This window comes from Eucyclogobius newberryi, unplaced genomic scaffold (genome assembly GCF_026437365.1).
Source record: "Eucyclogobius newberryi isolate DKJ021-1_F unplaced genomic scaffold, fEucNew1.0.hap1 SCAF_18, whole genome shotgun sequence".
NCBI classification, from domain to species: domain Eukaryota; kingdom Metazoa; phylum Chordata; class Actinopteri; order Gobiiformes; family Gobiidae; genus Eucyclogobius; species Eucyclogobius newberryi.
In genome coordinates, this window is record NW_027315812.1 from 33,225,268 (window position 1) to 33,237,964 (window position 12,697).

Consider the following 12,697-nt stretch of genomic DNA (forward strand, 5'->3'; position numbering starts at 1 on the left):
GTCATTGAGTGCGACCTAATGAAATGGTACTTCATGTCAATATGCTTACACCTCTGGCGGTTTATGGGATTTTTTTGATAATGCTATTGCACCCTGATTATCACCATACAAAAGAACTGGTGAGTAATCACGTTCACTGTCCATCCTGCCAGTAGTTGTGTGAGGTATAAACTCTCCTGAGTGGTGGCTGCCATGGCGTTGTACTCCGCCTCACATGTTGACAAAGCTACTGTTGCTTCCTAGTTTTCCAACATATCACAGGCCCACTTTTAGTTAGTGCAAAACAGTGTCCAGTAGTACTTCTTCTGTCACTAGAATCTGTTTCCCGATCTGCATCACTAAATGCTGTAAGGACCAGATTCTCTTCTGTCTTTTTGTAACACAGCTCTTTGTTCAATCTACCTTTTAGATATCTTAGCACATGTTTTGCTGCTATCCAATGAGGATCTTTTGGATCTGACAAATACTGAGAAAGTTTGCTTACAATCATCAAATATATCAAGCTGCCCAGTTGTTCACGATACCTTGCTGCATCTACTGGCTCACCATCAGCATCAAAGTTTACTTATGAAACAGTATTTTTGAGATAGACCTTCTCTGGTTCAGTTTTATCTCTGTGCCTTGTGTACAGTCGATACCTAGGAAGTGTTTAAGCTCACCACGATCTTTCATCTTAAAGTTTCAGTGAATCTTCATTGTCAGTAGCAATAATAACATCATCAACCCAAATGATCAAAATCACTCTCTCATTTTCTGTTTGACTGTTGTAAACACAATGATCTACAGGATTTTGTACAAAACCTGTTTCATATAGATGATCGTGCAACATCTTGTTCCAGTTTCTCCCAGATTGTTTCAAACCATATAAAGATTTGTTAAGTTTGCAAGCTAACTTTTCACCTGTGTCTGACCTGCATCTTCAAATCCTTCTGGTTGCTCCATGTTCACTTCACAATCGATTGGAGCATGCAAATAAGCAGTTTGAACCTGAGACTGGCCGTTGGATACGGGCCTGAGTCCGTCAACCAATTATGCTTTTATGTTTAAGGACTGGGGGGATGCAGAGTCTACCACCAGCCACTAGAGGCCACTAGAGGCTAGGCTCAGGGAGGCGGGCGGCCATTTTGTATTTAACTCAGACCTCGTTTCACATTCTCTATTGTTATTATCTGTGTTAAAGATAATTGTGTTATGTAGAATTTACCAGCTTTAGCTTACACTGCCATGGTTGTATTGCTGCAGGGCTTCTTCATCTCTGTCATTAAATATTTTTCCTGACATTGAGGAGTGTATTTCTTCACTATGGACGGGAACACCGTGACAACACGCACATTTCGTGGAGGAAAAACAAGATATAACATCAGTGACTTTGGCTGGATCGAACACGAACACAGCCGTTTATTGAACAGAACTTCCGGTGTAGGCACTTTCAGTGTAAGAGCACACATTTATATTACAGCAGTGTATATATAACAGGACAACCGTTTTGGTGTGTGGTCTCTGGCGCGGAGCTAAGAGCGAAATGTGGAGACAAGGTTTTAGTCTGTTCTATCAGCGTGGTTATGGCCGACAGTAACCGACTCGATAAATAAAGTGTTAACTTGTGAACACTAAACTGGCATTGATTATTAACTTGAGAGAGACGTTACAATACTTTGGAGTATAATTCACAGTGATGAGTTCTGTATCCTTCTCCTGTAATGAACCTTAGAGCTGAGCCTTAGAGCTGAACCTTAGAGCTCAACCTTAGAGCTGAACCTTAGAGCCTTAGAGCTGAACCTTAGAGCTGAACCTTAGAGCTGAACCTTAGAGCTGAACCTTAGAGCCTTAGAGCTGAACCTTAGAGCTGAACCTTAGAGCTGAACCTTAGAGCTCAACCTTAGAGCTGAACCTTAAAGCCTTAGAGCTGAACCTTAGAGCTGAACCTTAGAGCTGAACCTTAGAGCTGAACCTTAGAGCCTTAGAGCTGAACCTTAGAGCTGAACCTTAGAGCTGAACCTTAGAGCTCAACCTTAGAGCTGAACCTTAGAGCCTTAGAGCTGAACCTTAGAGCTGAACCTTAGAGCTGAACCTTAGAGCTGAACCTTAGAGCCTTAGAGCTGAACCTTAGAGCTGAACCTTAGAGCTGAACCTTAGAGCCTTAGAGCTGAACCTTAGAGCTGAACCTTAGAGCTGAACCTTAGAGCTGAACCTTAGAGCCGAACCTTAGAGCTGAACCTTAGAGCTGAACCTTAGAGCTGAACCTCAGAGCTGAACCTTAGAGCTGAACCTCAGAGCTGAACCTTAGAGCTGAACCTTAGAGCTGAACCTTAGAGCTGAACCTTAGAGCTGAACCTTAGAGCTGAACCTCAGAGCTGAACCTTAGAGCTGAACCTTAGAGCCTTAGAGCTGAACCTTAGAGCTGAACCTTAGAGCCGAACCTTAGAGCTGAACCTTAGAGCTGAACCTTAGAGCTGAACCTCAGAGCTGAACCTTAGAGCTGAACCTTAGAGCTGAACCTTAGAGCTGAACCTTAGAGCTGAACCTTAGAGCTGAACCTTAGAGCTGAACCTCAGAGCTGAACCTTAGAGCCGAACCTTAGAGCTGAACCTTAGAGCTGAACCTCAGAGCTGAACCTTAGAGCTGAACCTTAGAGCTGAACCTTAGAGCTGAACCTTAGAGCTGAACCTTAGAGCTGAACCTTAGAGCTGAACCTCAGAGCTGAACCTTAGAGCTGAACCTTAGAGCCTTAGAGCTGAACCTAAGAGCTGAACCTTAGAGCTGAACCTTAGAGCCTTAGAGCTGAACCTTAGAGCTGAACCTTAGAGCTGAACCTTAGAGCTGAACCTTAGAGCCGAACCTTAGAGCTGAACCTTAGAGCTGAACCTTAGAGCTGAACCTCAGAGCTGAACCTTAGAGCTGAACCTCAGAGCTGAACCTTAGAGCTGAACCTTAGAGCTGAACCTTAGAGCTGAACCTTAGAGCTGAACCTCAGAGCTGAACCTTAGAGCTGAACCTTAGAGCTGAACCTTAGAGCTGAACCTTAGAGCTGAACCTCAGAGCTGAACCTTAGAGCTGAACCTCAGAGCTGAACCTTAGAGCTGAACCTTAGAGCTGAACCTGTAGAATGCACATATATAATATCACCATCATCTAGAACTGAGAGAAATGTCGCCTGGATTAACTTTTATTTCTAAAATGAATGACATCTGGCTTTAAGATGATGATGTCATTTATGTATTTATTATCTATATGTATCTATATATAGATGATGTCAGCTCTTGTATGTGTTTGTTGAGAGTTTATCATCGATCCAGATGCCCGAGTATTTGTAATAGAGTACTTGTTCAATCATATTACCATCAAGCGTAAGAATAGATATATTTATGTTGAGTGTCTTTTGGAGAACAGCATACATTTTGTATTATTTTAATTCATTAATCATTTTAAATGAACACAGTTTTGTTGGATGGAGTGAAAATCCTCTTTTTTTGTATACAAGTGGATGCTACTGTGTTTTAGATTAGGCCCAATTGAGTTTATATAAATTGTAAATAACAGTGGTCCAAGGACTGAGTCTTGAGGAACACCTTTAAGGTGAGAAAATTCAGACTGAAAGCATCAGCAGAAACAGCTTGAGCTCTATTTGTGACGTAAACTATAAACCATTTTTTAGAATTTGTATCAAACCCAAGAACATTATCCAAGAGAATCCAGTGATCCAAGAGAATCCAGTGATTCAAGAGAATCCAGTGATCCAAGAGAATCCAGTGATCCAAGAGAATCCAGTGATTCAAGAGAATCCAGTGATCCAAGAGAATCCAGTGATTCAAGAGAATCCAGTGATCCAAGAGAATCCAGTGATTCAAGAGAATCCAGTGATTCAAGAGAATCCAGTGATTCAAGAGAATCCAGTGATCCAAGAGAATCCAGTGATTCAAGAGAATCCAGTGATTCAAGAGAATCCAGTGATTCAAGAGAATCCAGTGATTCAAGAGAATCAAAGGCCTTTGACAGATCAACAGAAACAGCAGCACATTCTTCATGATTGTCCAGTGCAACAGAAATATCCTTTATAACTTTGGCAGCAGCTGTGATAGTTCATGTCCTGGTCTAAATCCAGACTTTATTTAAAATTGAATTTAATATTTGATCAAAAAAGCACGCTCCTGGTTACTTATGAGCTTCTCCAAGAGTTTTGCTCAGCAGGATCGTTTTGAGATTGGACGGAAATTGTGGCCTCCTTTGTGCAAAGAGAGAACAAAAGCAGTTTTCCATAGTCATTGTGAATTGAGTTAAACCATTTACTATTAGTGGGGCTGTTAACAAAAGTAACGTAGGTTTGAGTGTGTCGGCTTCAGTGGGCTTTTGTGGATCTATAGAGAGAAACATATTTAATACTTCATGCTGTGTAAAGGGCCTACGGGAAAATACTTGATCATCAGCTCTATTCTCTGATTCGCTGATTAAACACATCACAAATATCAGTTTTTGTCGTCAAGCTGATTGCGTCTTTAATAATTACATTTTGCAGAATTACCCTGTGAAAAAGCTGAAAGCTGTCGCGACGTTAAAAAGAATACTTTGCGCTAATTGGTCAAAGCCTCACAACAGCGGAAGAAGCAGAAAAATCTCAATTATGTCAAATCCAGTGTCCAGAACGCAAAGTCCTTTTTCCCATCCATTCTAAAATAAGGTAAAAAAATGTAAAATAAAATCTGCGCAAGAGGTGAAGTTACATCCCATCAATTGTAACCATGGATTGTTTCTGACTGTCCAATACAATATATTGGGCCCATGGTGCAAGTACAAAGCAAATAAAGGGGGGACCAAGCACAGCCCTGCCTCAGCCGTCCCCAATATTTTGTATTAATAAAGAGCGCAGAACGCGCAGAAACAGGGGCCACTTCTTTCGTGAGTGCATAAAATAGTACCCGAACCCTGTTTTGTAAACTGCTGGCATTTTACAGCAGGCCTGTGATAACAGATGGAAACGTACAGAAATGTTCATTAATGTGCATGGTCCCACTTCAAATAAACTAATAAATAAATAAACCAAGGTCTGATCTGGTACTCACCAATGGATACTAGAGGGGGTTTCTCTGGTTGGCTGTCATGTGATCTGTCATGTGACGTGTCAGTTGACATTTTCCGTCTCTGAACTGGCGACAGGGCCACGGACTTTTCCACAGTCTCTTCTGGTCTCATCACAGTGTCCTCTGTCTCCTGAGGACTGTCCTTCAGCAGTCTATGCTCAAGAATCTCAGGGTCCACTTTGGTCTTCTTCCTAGACTTCTCTTCCACATCTGAGGACAAGAACAATATTTCAATGCAATCTGAAGTACAATGAGTAAAATATTGAGGATCGTGCAATCGCCCAGTATGGCGCAGCAGGGACCCCACCCTGGATTCATGCCTAGGATTGAGTTCGTATGTGAGTGCCAGGTGGCCGGACAACCTCATCACAGCCGCTAGATGCGGTGAGTGTGGGAGGGAAGGCACCCAAGCTGGTGCAGGAGATTGAGTGGTACAGGATAGATACAATATAGTTGCACACCTCCATGCACAGTTTGAGCTCTGGAACCCAACTCTTGTAAAGAGAATCGACGATTCACTTCTCAGGCTTGTGTGGGCTTATAGCCCCACAACTCAGTGTTTGAATACACCCCTGTGAACGAGAGTGTCTGTGGTTTCTCTGGGTGATGGTCAAGGTGTTTGGGTAGCAGAAGAACTCATGGACGCAAGCTTCTATATTTTAAAAGGATGTACACAAAGCAGCATCATCACTTAGAGTTAACTTGCCTCTGATGCCAAATCTGGAGACTCCATGAATCTAGTTTAACACAAGCTTATATATGATAGAACAAACCCTTTCACAAAAGACAGCCCCCTTCATTTGTCTGCCCTTTGACCTCTATTAACACTTCTCAGCTGTTCAGGCCCCAACAGAATGGACAACCACTTGACGGTCTGACCCCCTTTCCAGCTTTCCTGAGGTGAGTAATTAAACAAAGCTCTGTCTCAGCAAATACTTCAGGTCCCTGCACCATGTCTCTCACTGTTGAGTCAGCCTATCAGGTGAACAGCAGTGCAGAGGACTTGTTTTGTCCATAACGGACACCATGTTCCAGCACAAGGATGTACATCGTTGCATGTAGCACCTTTAGGCCAGAGGTTGTTGATCATGTCATCCTTCCTTTGGCTGTATGTCTAAGTAAGCAGAGCTGCTCCACCTGGTTGTGAACTGGAGCTGCTGGCGGTGAAGAAAGCCAGATAGACTTGGCCCAATAGTGAGGGTCTTGCAGAGCCCTCTGTCAGCAGGGTCTTCAACTAACATCTACGGAAGAGTTGTTTTCAGATCCAAGGGGAAACTGTGGACATTGAGTCAGAGTGACCATGTCCCTTGTGACATCCTGTTGGGGGAATCTTGGGGTTTGGGGCATTTTGCCCATGGCTCCCTGTATGACTGGAGTTGGAGCTGTGGTCGCATTTCCAGCAGTAAGTCAGACCTGATCCTAGTGCAGGGCTGTTCCCCCCGCCAGGGATGGACGGGGGGAACAGGGGGTTACAGTGTGTAAGAGTCAGGGGGGTTGCTCGGGAGTTGAAGTCAACGGATGAAGTCAAGGAAGAACCGCAGTAGAGCGACATGGTAGCTGAGCTTGTTGCTAGCCCCTCGACTGATCTTGCTGCCATCGGCCAAATGAGCCAGAAAATGGATGTCAGGGTCAACTCTTTAAACACCTCCATGAAAACTAATCAAGCCACATTGGCTGAGCACGAGTCGCGTCTTTCCGTGGTGGAGAATACGAGCAGTGACCATGATGGTAGGCTGTCTAATCTGGAGCAACAGGTCAGGCTACTGGAGGGTGCTAACAAGGCCTTGCGCAATAAAACTATTGACCTCAAAGCTCGCTCCAGACGCCAAAACATAAAGCTTATTAGTTTATTTGTTTGAAAACGTGGAAGCAGGGCGACCGATTCACTTTGTGTCGAATTTGTTGCCTGAGCAGAAAACATTTTGGGAAACCCCTGAAGGTGGACAGTGTGCACAGGCTTGGCAGCCAACAGGCTAATGTAGCTAACAGGCCCCGTGTTCTGGTGAAGATTCACCATTATTGGATATGCATATCAAACGACTGGCAATTGAAAAATCTCCTTTGATGTACAAAGGACAACGTGTACACATATTTTCAACTCCCGTCCCTGGTTGGGCTTTTCTAAATCCCCCACAGATATAAAAGGCATTAAAACACATTTCCATTATTATAAATAAATCAGTGATAAAATGTACACATCTATACAGCTCATTCTACCTCACTCATACACGTTCACTCTTACACGTTCACTCATACACGTTCACTCTTACACGTTCACTCATACACGTTCACTCTTACACGTTCACTCATACACGTTCACTCTTACACGTTCACTCATACACGTTCACTCATACACGTTCACTCTTACACGTTCACTCATACACGTTCACTCTTACACGTTCACTCATACACGTTCACTCATACACGTTCACTCTTACACGTTCACTCATACACGTTCACTCTTACACGTTCACTCATACACGTTCACTCTTACACGTTCACTCATACACGTTCACTCTTACACGTTCACTCATACACGTTCACTCTTACACGTTCACTCTTACACGTTAACTCATACACGTTCACTCTTACACGTTCACTCATACACGTTCACTCATACACGTTCACTCTTACACGTTCACTCATACACGTTCACTCATACACGTTCACTCTTACACGTTCACTCATACACGTTCACTCTTACACGTTCACTCATACACGTTCACTCTTACACGTTCACTCATACACGTTCACTCTTACACGTTCACTCATACACGTTCACTCTTACACGTTCACTCATACACGTTCACTCTTACACGTTAACTCATACACGTTCACTCATACACGTTCACTCTTACACGTTCACTCATACACCTTCACTCTTACACGTTCACTCATACACGTTCACTCTTACACGTTCACTCTTACACGTTCACTCATACACGTTCACTCATACACGTTCACTCTTACACGTTCACTCATACACGTTCACTCATACACGTTCACTCTTACACGTTCACTCTTACACGTTCACTCATACACGTTCACTCATACACGTTCACTCATACACGTTCACTCTTACACGTTCACTCTTACACGTTCACTCATACACGTTCACTCTTACACGTTCACTCTTACACGTTCACTCTTACACGTTCACTCTTACACGTTCACTCATACACGTTCACTCTTACACGTTCACTCATACACGTTCACTCTTACACGTTCACTCTTACACGTTCACTCATACACGTTCACTCATACACCTTCACTCTTACACGTTCACTCATACACGTTCACTCTTACACGTTCACTCTTACACGTTCACTCATACACTCATACTTCAGACTCTGTTTTGTGGGAGACTCAAGGCGGTTATGAGGGGACATGTTATATCATATGGAGCATCACAAAAAAAGTTGAGGAATTTACGCCTGAGAGAAATTGATGATAAACTGCCTCAGTTGGAAGAGCTTTTCCGACAGAATAACAACAGCCAAACATCACAAGAAATTCTCAATCATAACAAAGCAAGTGAGTGATCAAATGTCTCGGCTTCGTCTTCTTCATTTCGAGTTAAGTGACAAACCACATACACTTTTAGCTCGTCAACTCTGAGGTTAACAGAACAGCAGGGCAATACGCAGGATTAATCCAGGACTGGGGACATCCACGCCCTTCCAAAAAACAGAAATGAGTGTTTTGAAGATTTCAACAGAGAGTTTTATAAAACAAAGGCAAAAGGGGATGTGGACTCCTGGCTTGATGGTGTCTGTCATGAAGTAATGTCATCCTGTAGTTTGTTTATTATTTATTATGTTTATGGGTGTTTGTGTTTGAATGGAGAGGAAGGTGGTCATTCCTCTCCTTCTGAAATGTTTAGGTTTTCTTGGCATTAATTGTATGTTGACTTTGTTTCAGGTGAGCTGATGAAGCCCACCTGCGTTGTGGTGGCAGTCCTTTGCAGAGCCTGATTGGTTCAGCCTGTTACATAAAGCTTGGATCCCCAGCATAGCAGGCTGGCGGACTCGCATTGAAGGCTAAGAGAAGAGCCGTAATTTATTTTCAAATAACTGTTTTTTTTTTTTATTAAATATTGAACCAAATATTGAGATGGTTCATATGGCACTAACATGTCCGGTCCATGTTTAGTCCTGACTCAGGCACCAGCAGGAGGCCGGTCCATGTTTAGTCCTGACTCAGGCACCAGCAGGAGGCCGGTCCATGTTTAGTCCTGACTCAGGCACCAGCAGGAGGCCGCTCCATGTTTAGTCCTGACTCTGGCACCAGCAGGAGGCCGGTCCATGTTTAGTCCTGACTCTGGCACCAGCAGGAGGCCGGTCCATGTTTAGTCCTGACTCTGGCACCAGCAGGAGGCCGGTCCATGTTTAGTCCTGACTCTGGCACCAGCAGGAGGCCGGTCCATGTTTAGTCCTGACTCTGGCACCAGCAGGAGGCCGGTCCATGTTTAGTCCTGACTCTGGCACCAGCAGGAGGCCGGTCCATGTTTAGTCCTGACTCTGGCACCAGCAGGAGGCCGGTCCATGTTTAGTCCTGACTCTGGCACCAGCAGGAGGCCGGTCCATGTTTAGTCCTGACTCAGGCACCAGCAGGAGGCCGGTCCATGTTTAGTCCTGACTCTGGCACCAGCAGGAGTCCGGTCCATGTTTAGTCCTGACTCAGGCACCAGCAGGAGGCCGGTCCATGTTTAGTCCTGACTCTGGCACCAGCAGGAGGCCGCTCCATGTTTAGTCCTGACTCTGGCACCAGCAGGAGGCCAGTCCATGTTTAGTCCTGACTCTGGCACCAGCAGGAGGCCGGTCCAATAACCTGTTTTTTTGTTGACATTTCTTCCTGCTGGGTCCCACACTCTACAACAGTGTCCCTATTCCTTAATTGGATGAGGCCTCACGTGATGCTTTGAATCAACCAATAACTATAAACGACATAAAGGACTCAATAAAATCATTATCTAGTGGAAAGGCACCTGGCCCAGATAGCTTGGTGTCCCCACTTATGCTAAAAATGCTATCTCATTCCAGTGAGGCAAAAACACTCCCTCCCACATTATATAATGCAAATATTACAGGTACTCTTTTTTTTCAATACGAGAAGAGTGCTTAATGTCACATATTATAAGTTTGCTACACGTTCAAAACAGGCGATTTTAAATTTAGTTGCTGAAAAGGCTTTAGAGCCTGTGGAGTGGGGATATTTCTTTAAAGTACCGGAGAGGTTTGGCCTGGGTGACTCCTTTGTTTCCTGGGTGAAGTTGGCATATTTAAATCCATCGGCTTCAGTGGTCACTAATCAAGAAAGGTCCCGCCCCATTTTACTTGAAGGGGGCACCCGTCAGGGATGCCCCTTTCAAGGTCCATGTTTAGACCTGACTCTGGCACCAGCAGGAGGCCGCTCCATGTTTAGTCCTGACTCTGGCACCAGCAGGAGGCCGGTCCATGTTTAGTCCTGACTCTGGCACCAGCAGGAGGCCGGTCCATGTTTAGTCCTGACTCTGGCACCAGCAGGAGGCCGGTCCATGTTTAGTCCTGACTCTGGCACCAGCAGGAGGCTGGTCCATGTTTAGTCCTGACTCTGGCACCAGCAGGAGGCCGGTCCATGTTTAGTCCTGACTCTGGCACCAGCAGGAGGCCGATCCATGTTTAGTCCTGACTCTGGCACCAGCAGGAGGGCGGTGCATGTTTATTCCTGACTCTGGCACCAGCAGGAGGCCGGTCCCTGAGGTCCTCAGAGTCCGAGATGGTTCATATGGCACTAACATGTCCAAGATGTACTTTGGTGCTAGGCCATGGAGAGACTTGTACACAAGCAGAGCTGCTTTAAAGTCTCTTCTCTGAGCCACAGGGGGCAGTGCAGAGACCTGAGAACAGGACTAATGTGATCATACTTCCTGGTTCTAGTCAGGACCCGAGCAGCAGCGTTCTGGATGTACTGCAGCTGTTTTACAGTTCGTTTGGAGAGACCAGTGAGCGGCCGTTACAGTCTAATCTACTGGAGACAAACGCATGGATAAGTCTCTCCAAATCTGGTTTTGATTTTACCAATGTTTTTTAGATGGTAAAAAGCTGCTGATGTTATTTATTTGATGTGTTAAAGTTCAAGTCTGAGTCCATTATTACCCCCAGATTTATAACTTGGTTTGTAGGTTTTAGAGCGAGACTCTGGAGGTGACGCTGACACTTTGTCTTTGTTTCTGTGACAAAGACGATGATTTCAGTCTTGTCTGAGTTCAGCTGGAGAAAGTTGTTCTGCTCCACACACTGATCTGTTCAATCCACTGGTCCATATTCACCTAGAAACATAGATCTGAGTGTTGTCTACATAATTGTGATAGGACACATTTTCGCCTTTCGCCAACTGACCTAACGGCAGCATGTAGAGGTTGAACCGAAGGGGTCCCAGGATTGACCCTTGGGGCACTCCACAGGTCAGGGTCATGTGGTCTGAGACACAAAGTGCTTCCTGTCTTCCAGATAGGACCTTAACCAGTTTAGGGCGGGGCCAGTTATGCCCACCCAGTCCTCCAGTCTCTGTAAGAGGATCCCGTGATCGACAGTGTCAAAAGCAGCATCAGATCTAACAGAATTAAGACTGAGGCTTTGCCCGTGTCAGTGTTCAGGAGGATGTCATTTGTCACCTTGACAACAGCAGTCTCAGTCACCATGACAACAGCAGTCTCAGTCATCTTGACAAGAGCAGTCTCAGTCACCATGACAACAGCAGTCTCAGTGTGATGAGGTCTAAAACCTGACTGAAAAACATCAAATGAGTTGTTTATTAAGAGGAAATCTGTGACTGTTGTAAACAACCTTTTCAAGGACTTTGCCCCAAAATGGCAGATTAGAGATGGACCGGTCATGACTCAGTACTGCAGCATCAAGACTGCTCTTCTTTAGGAGAGGCTTTATGACCACTCCCCCCTCCCCCTGACCCCTGCTCTTCTTTAGGAGAGGCTTTATGACTGCAGTTTTCAAAGACATTGGGAATGTTCCAGATTGAAGCGACATGTTAACTATGTGAGTGAATGGTGCTAACAAACTGTTCAGCACAGACTTTAGAAATCTGGTGGGTAACACATGGAGGCAGCTGTAGATGAACTCAGACTGGTGATGATCTCATGGACAGTTTTGTCAGTTACAGGTGCAAAGCTCTAGTGTCTAGGTTGTTTTAGGGTTATTTTTTGCTGTGTGGATATTATAGCGTGAATTCTGAACTTTGTTATTAAAGAATAATGCAAACTCATTACACTTAGATATGGAAATGAGTTCTAATGGCAGCTGAGCTGGAGGTTGTACATGTACAACTTGTCTCTGTAAATCTCTTTTTGAACCTGGAGCTTCAACTTGCCCAGAAGCACTCCCTTTTCTGTGATCTGATCGACTAATTTCTCCATAGCCCCTTCTGCTTATTTTTTTTGTTTTTACAATTTTAGCCTTCATAGGGACAATGGTGTCCAGAACATTCAAAACACTATGATCCAATGTTCAAATCTAGGCTAGTTTTTGTTTAGCTGTACATATGACTGAAAGGATTTTCTTTGCACACTTCTATGCTTTTACGCTTTCATGTCTTAAATTGTTTTGAGATTTTTGTCATGTCTTTGT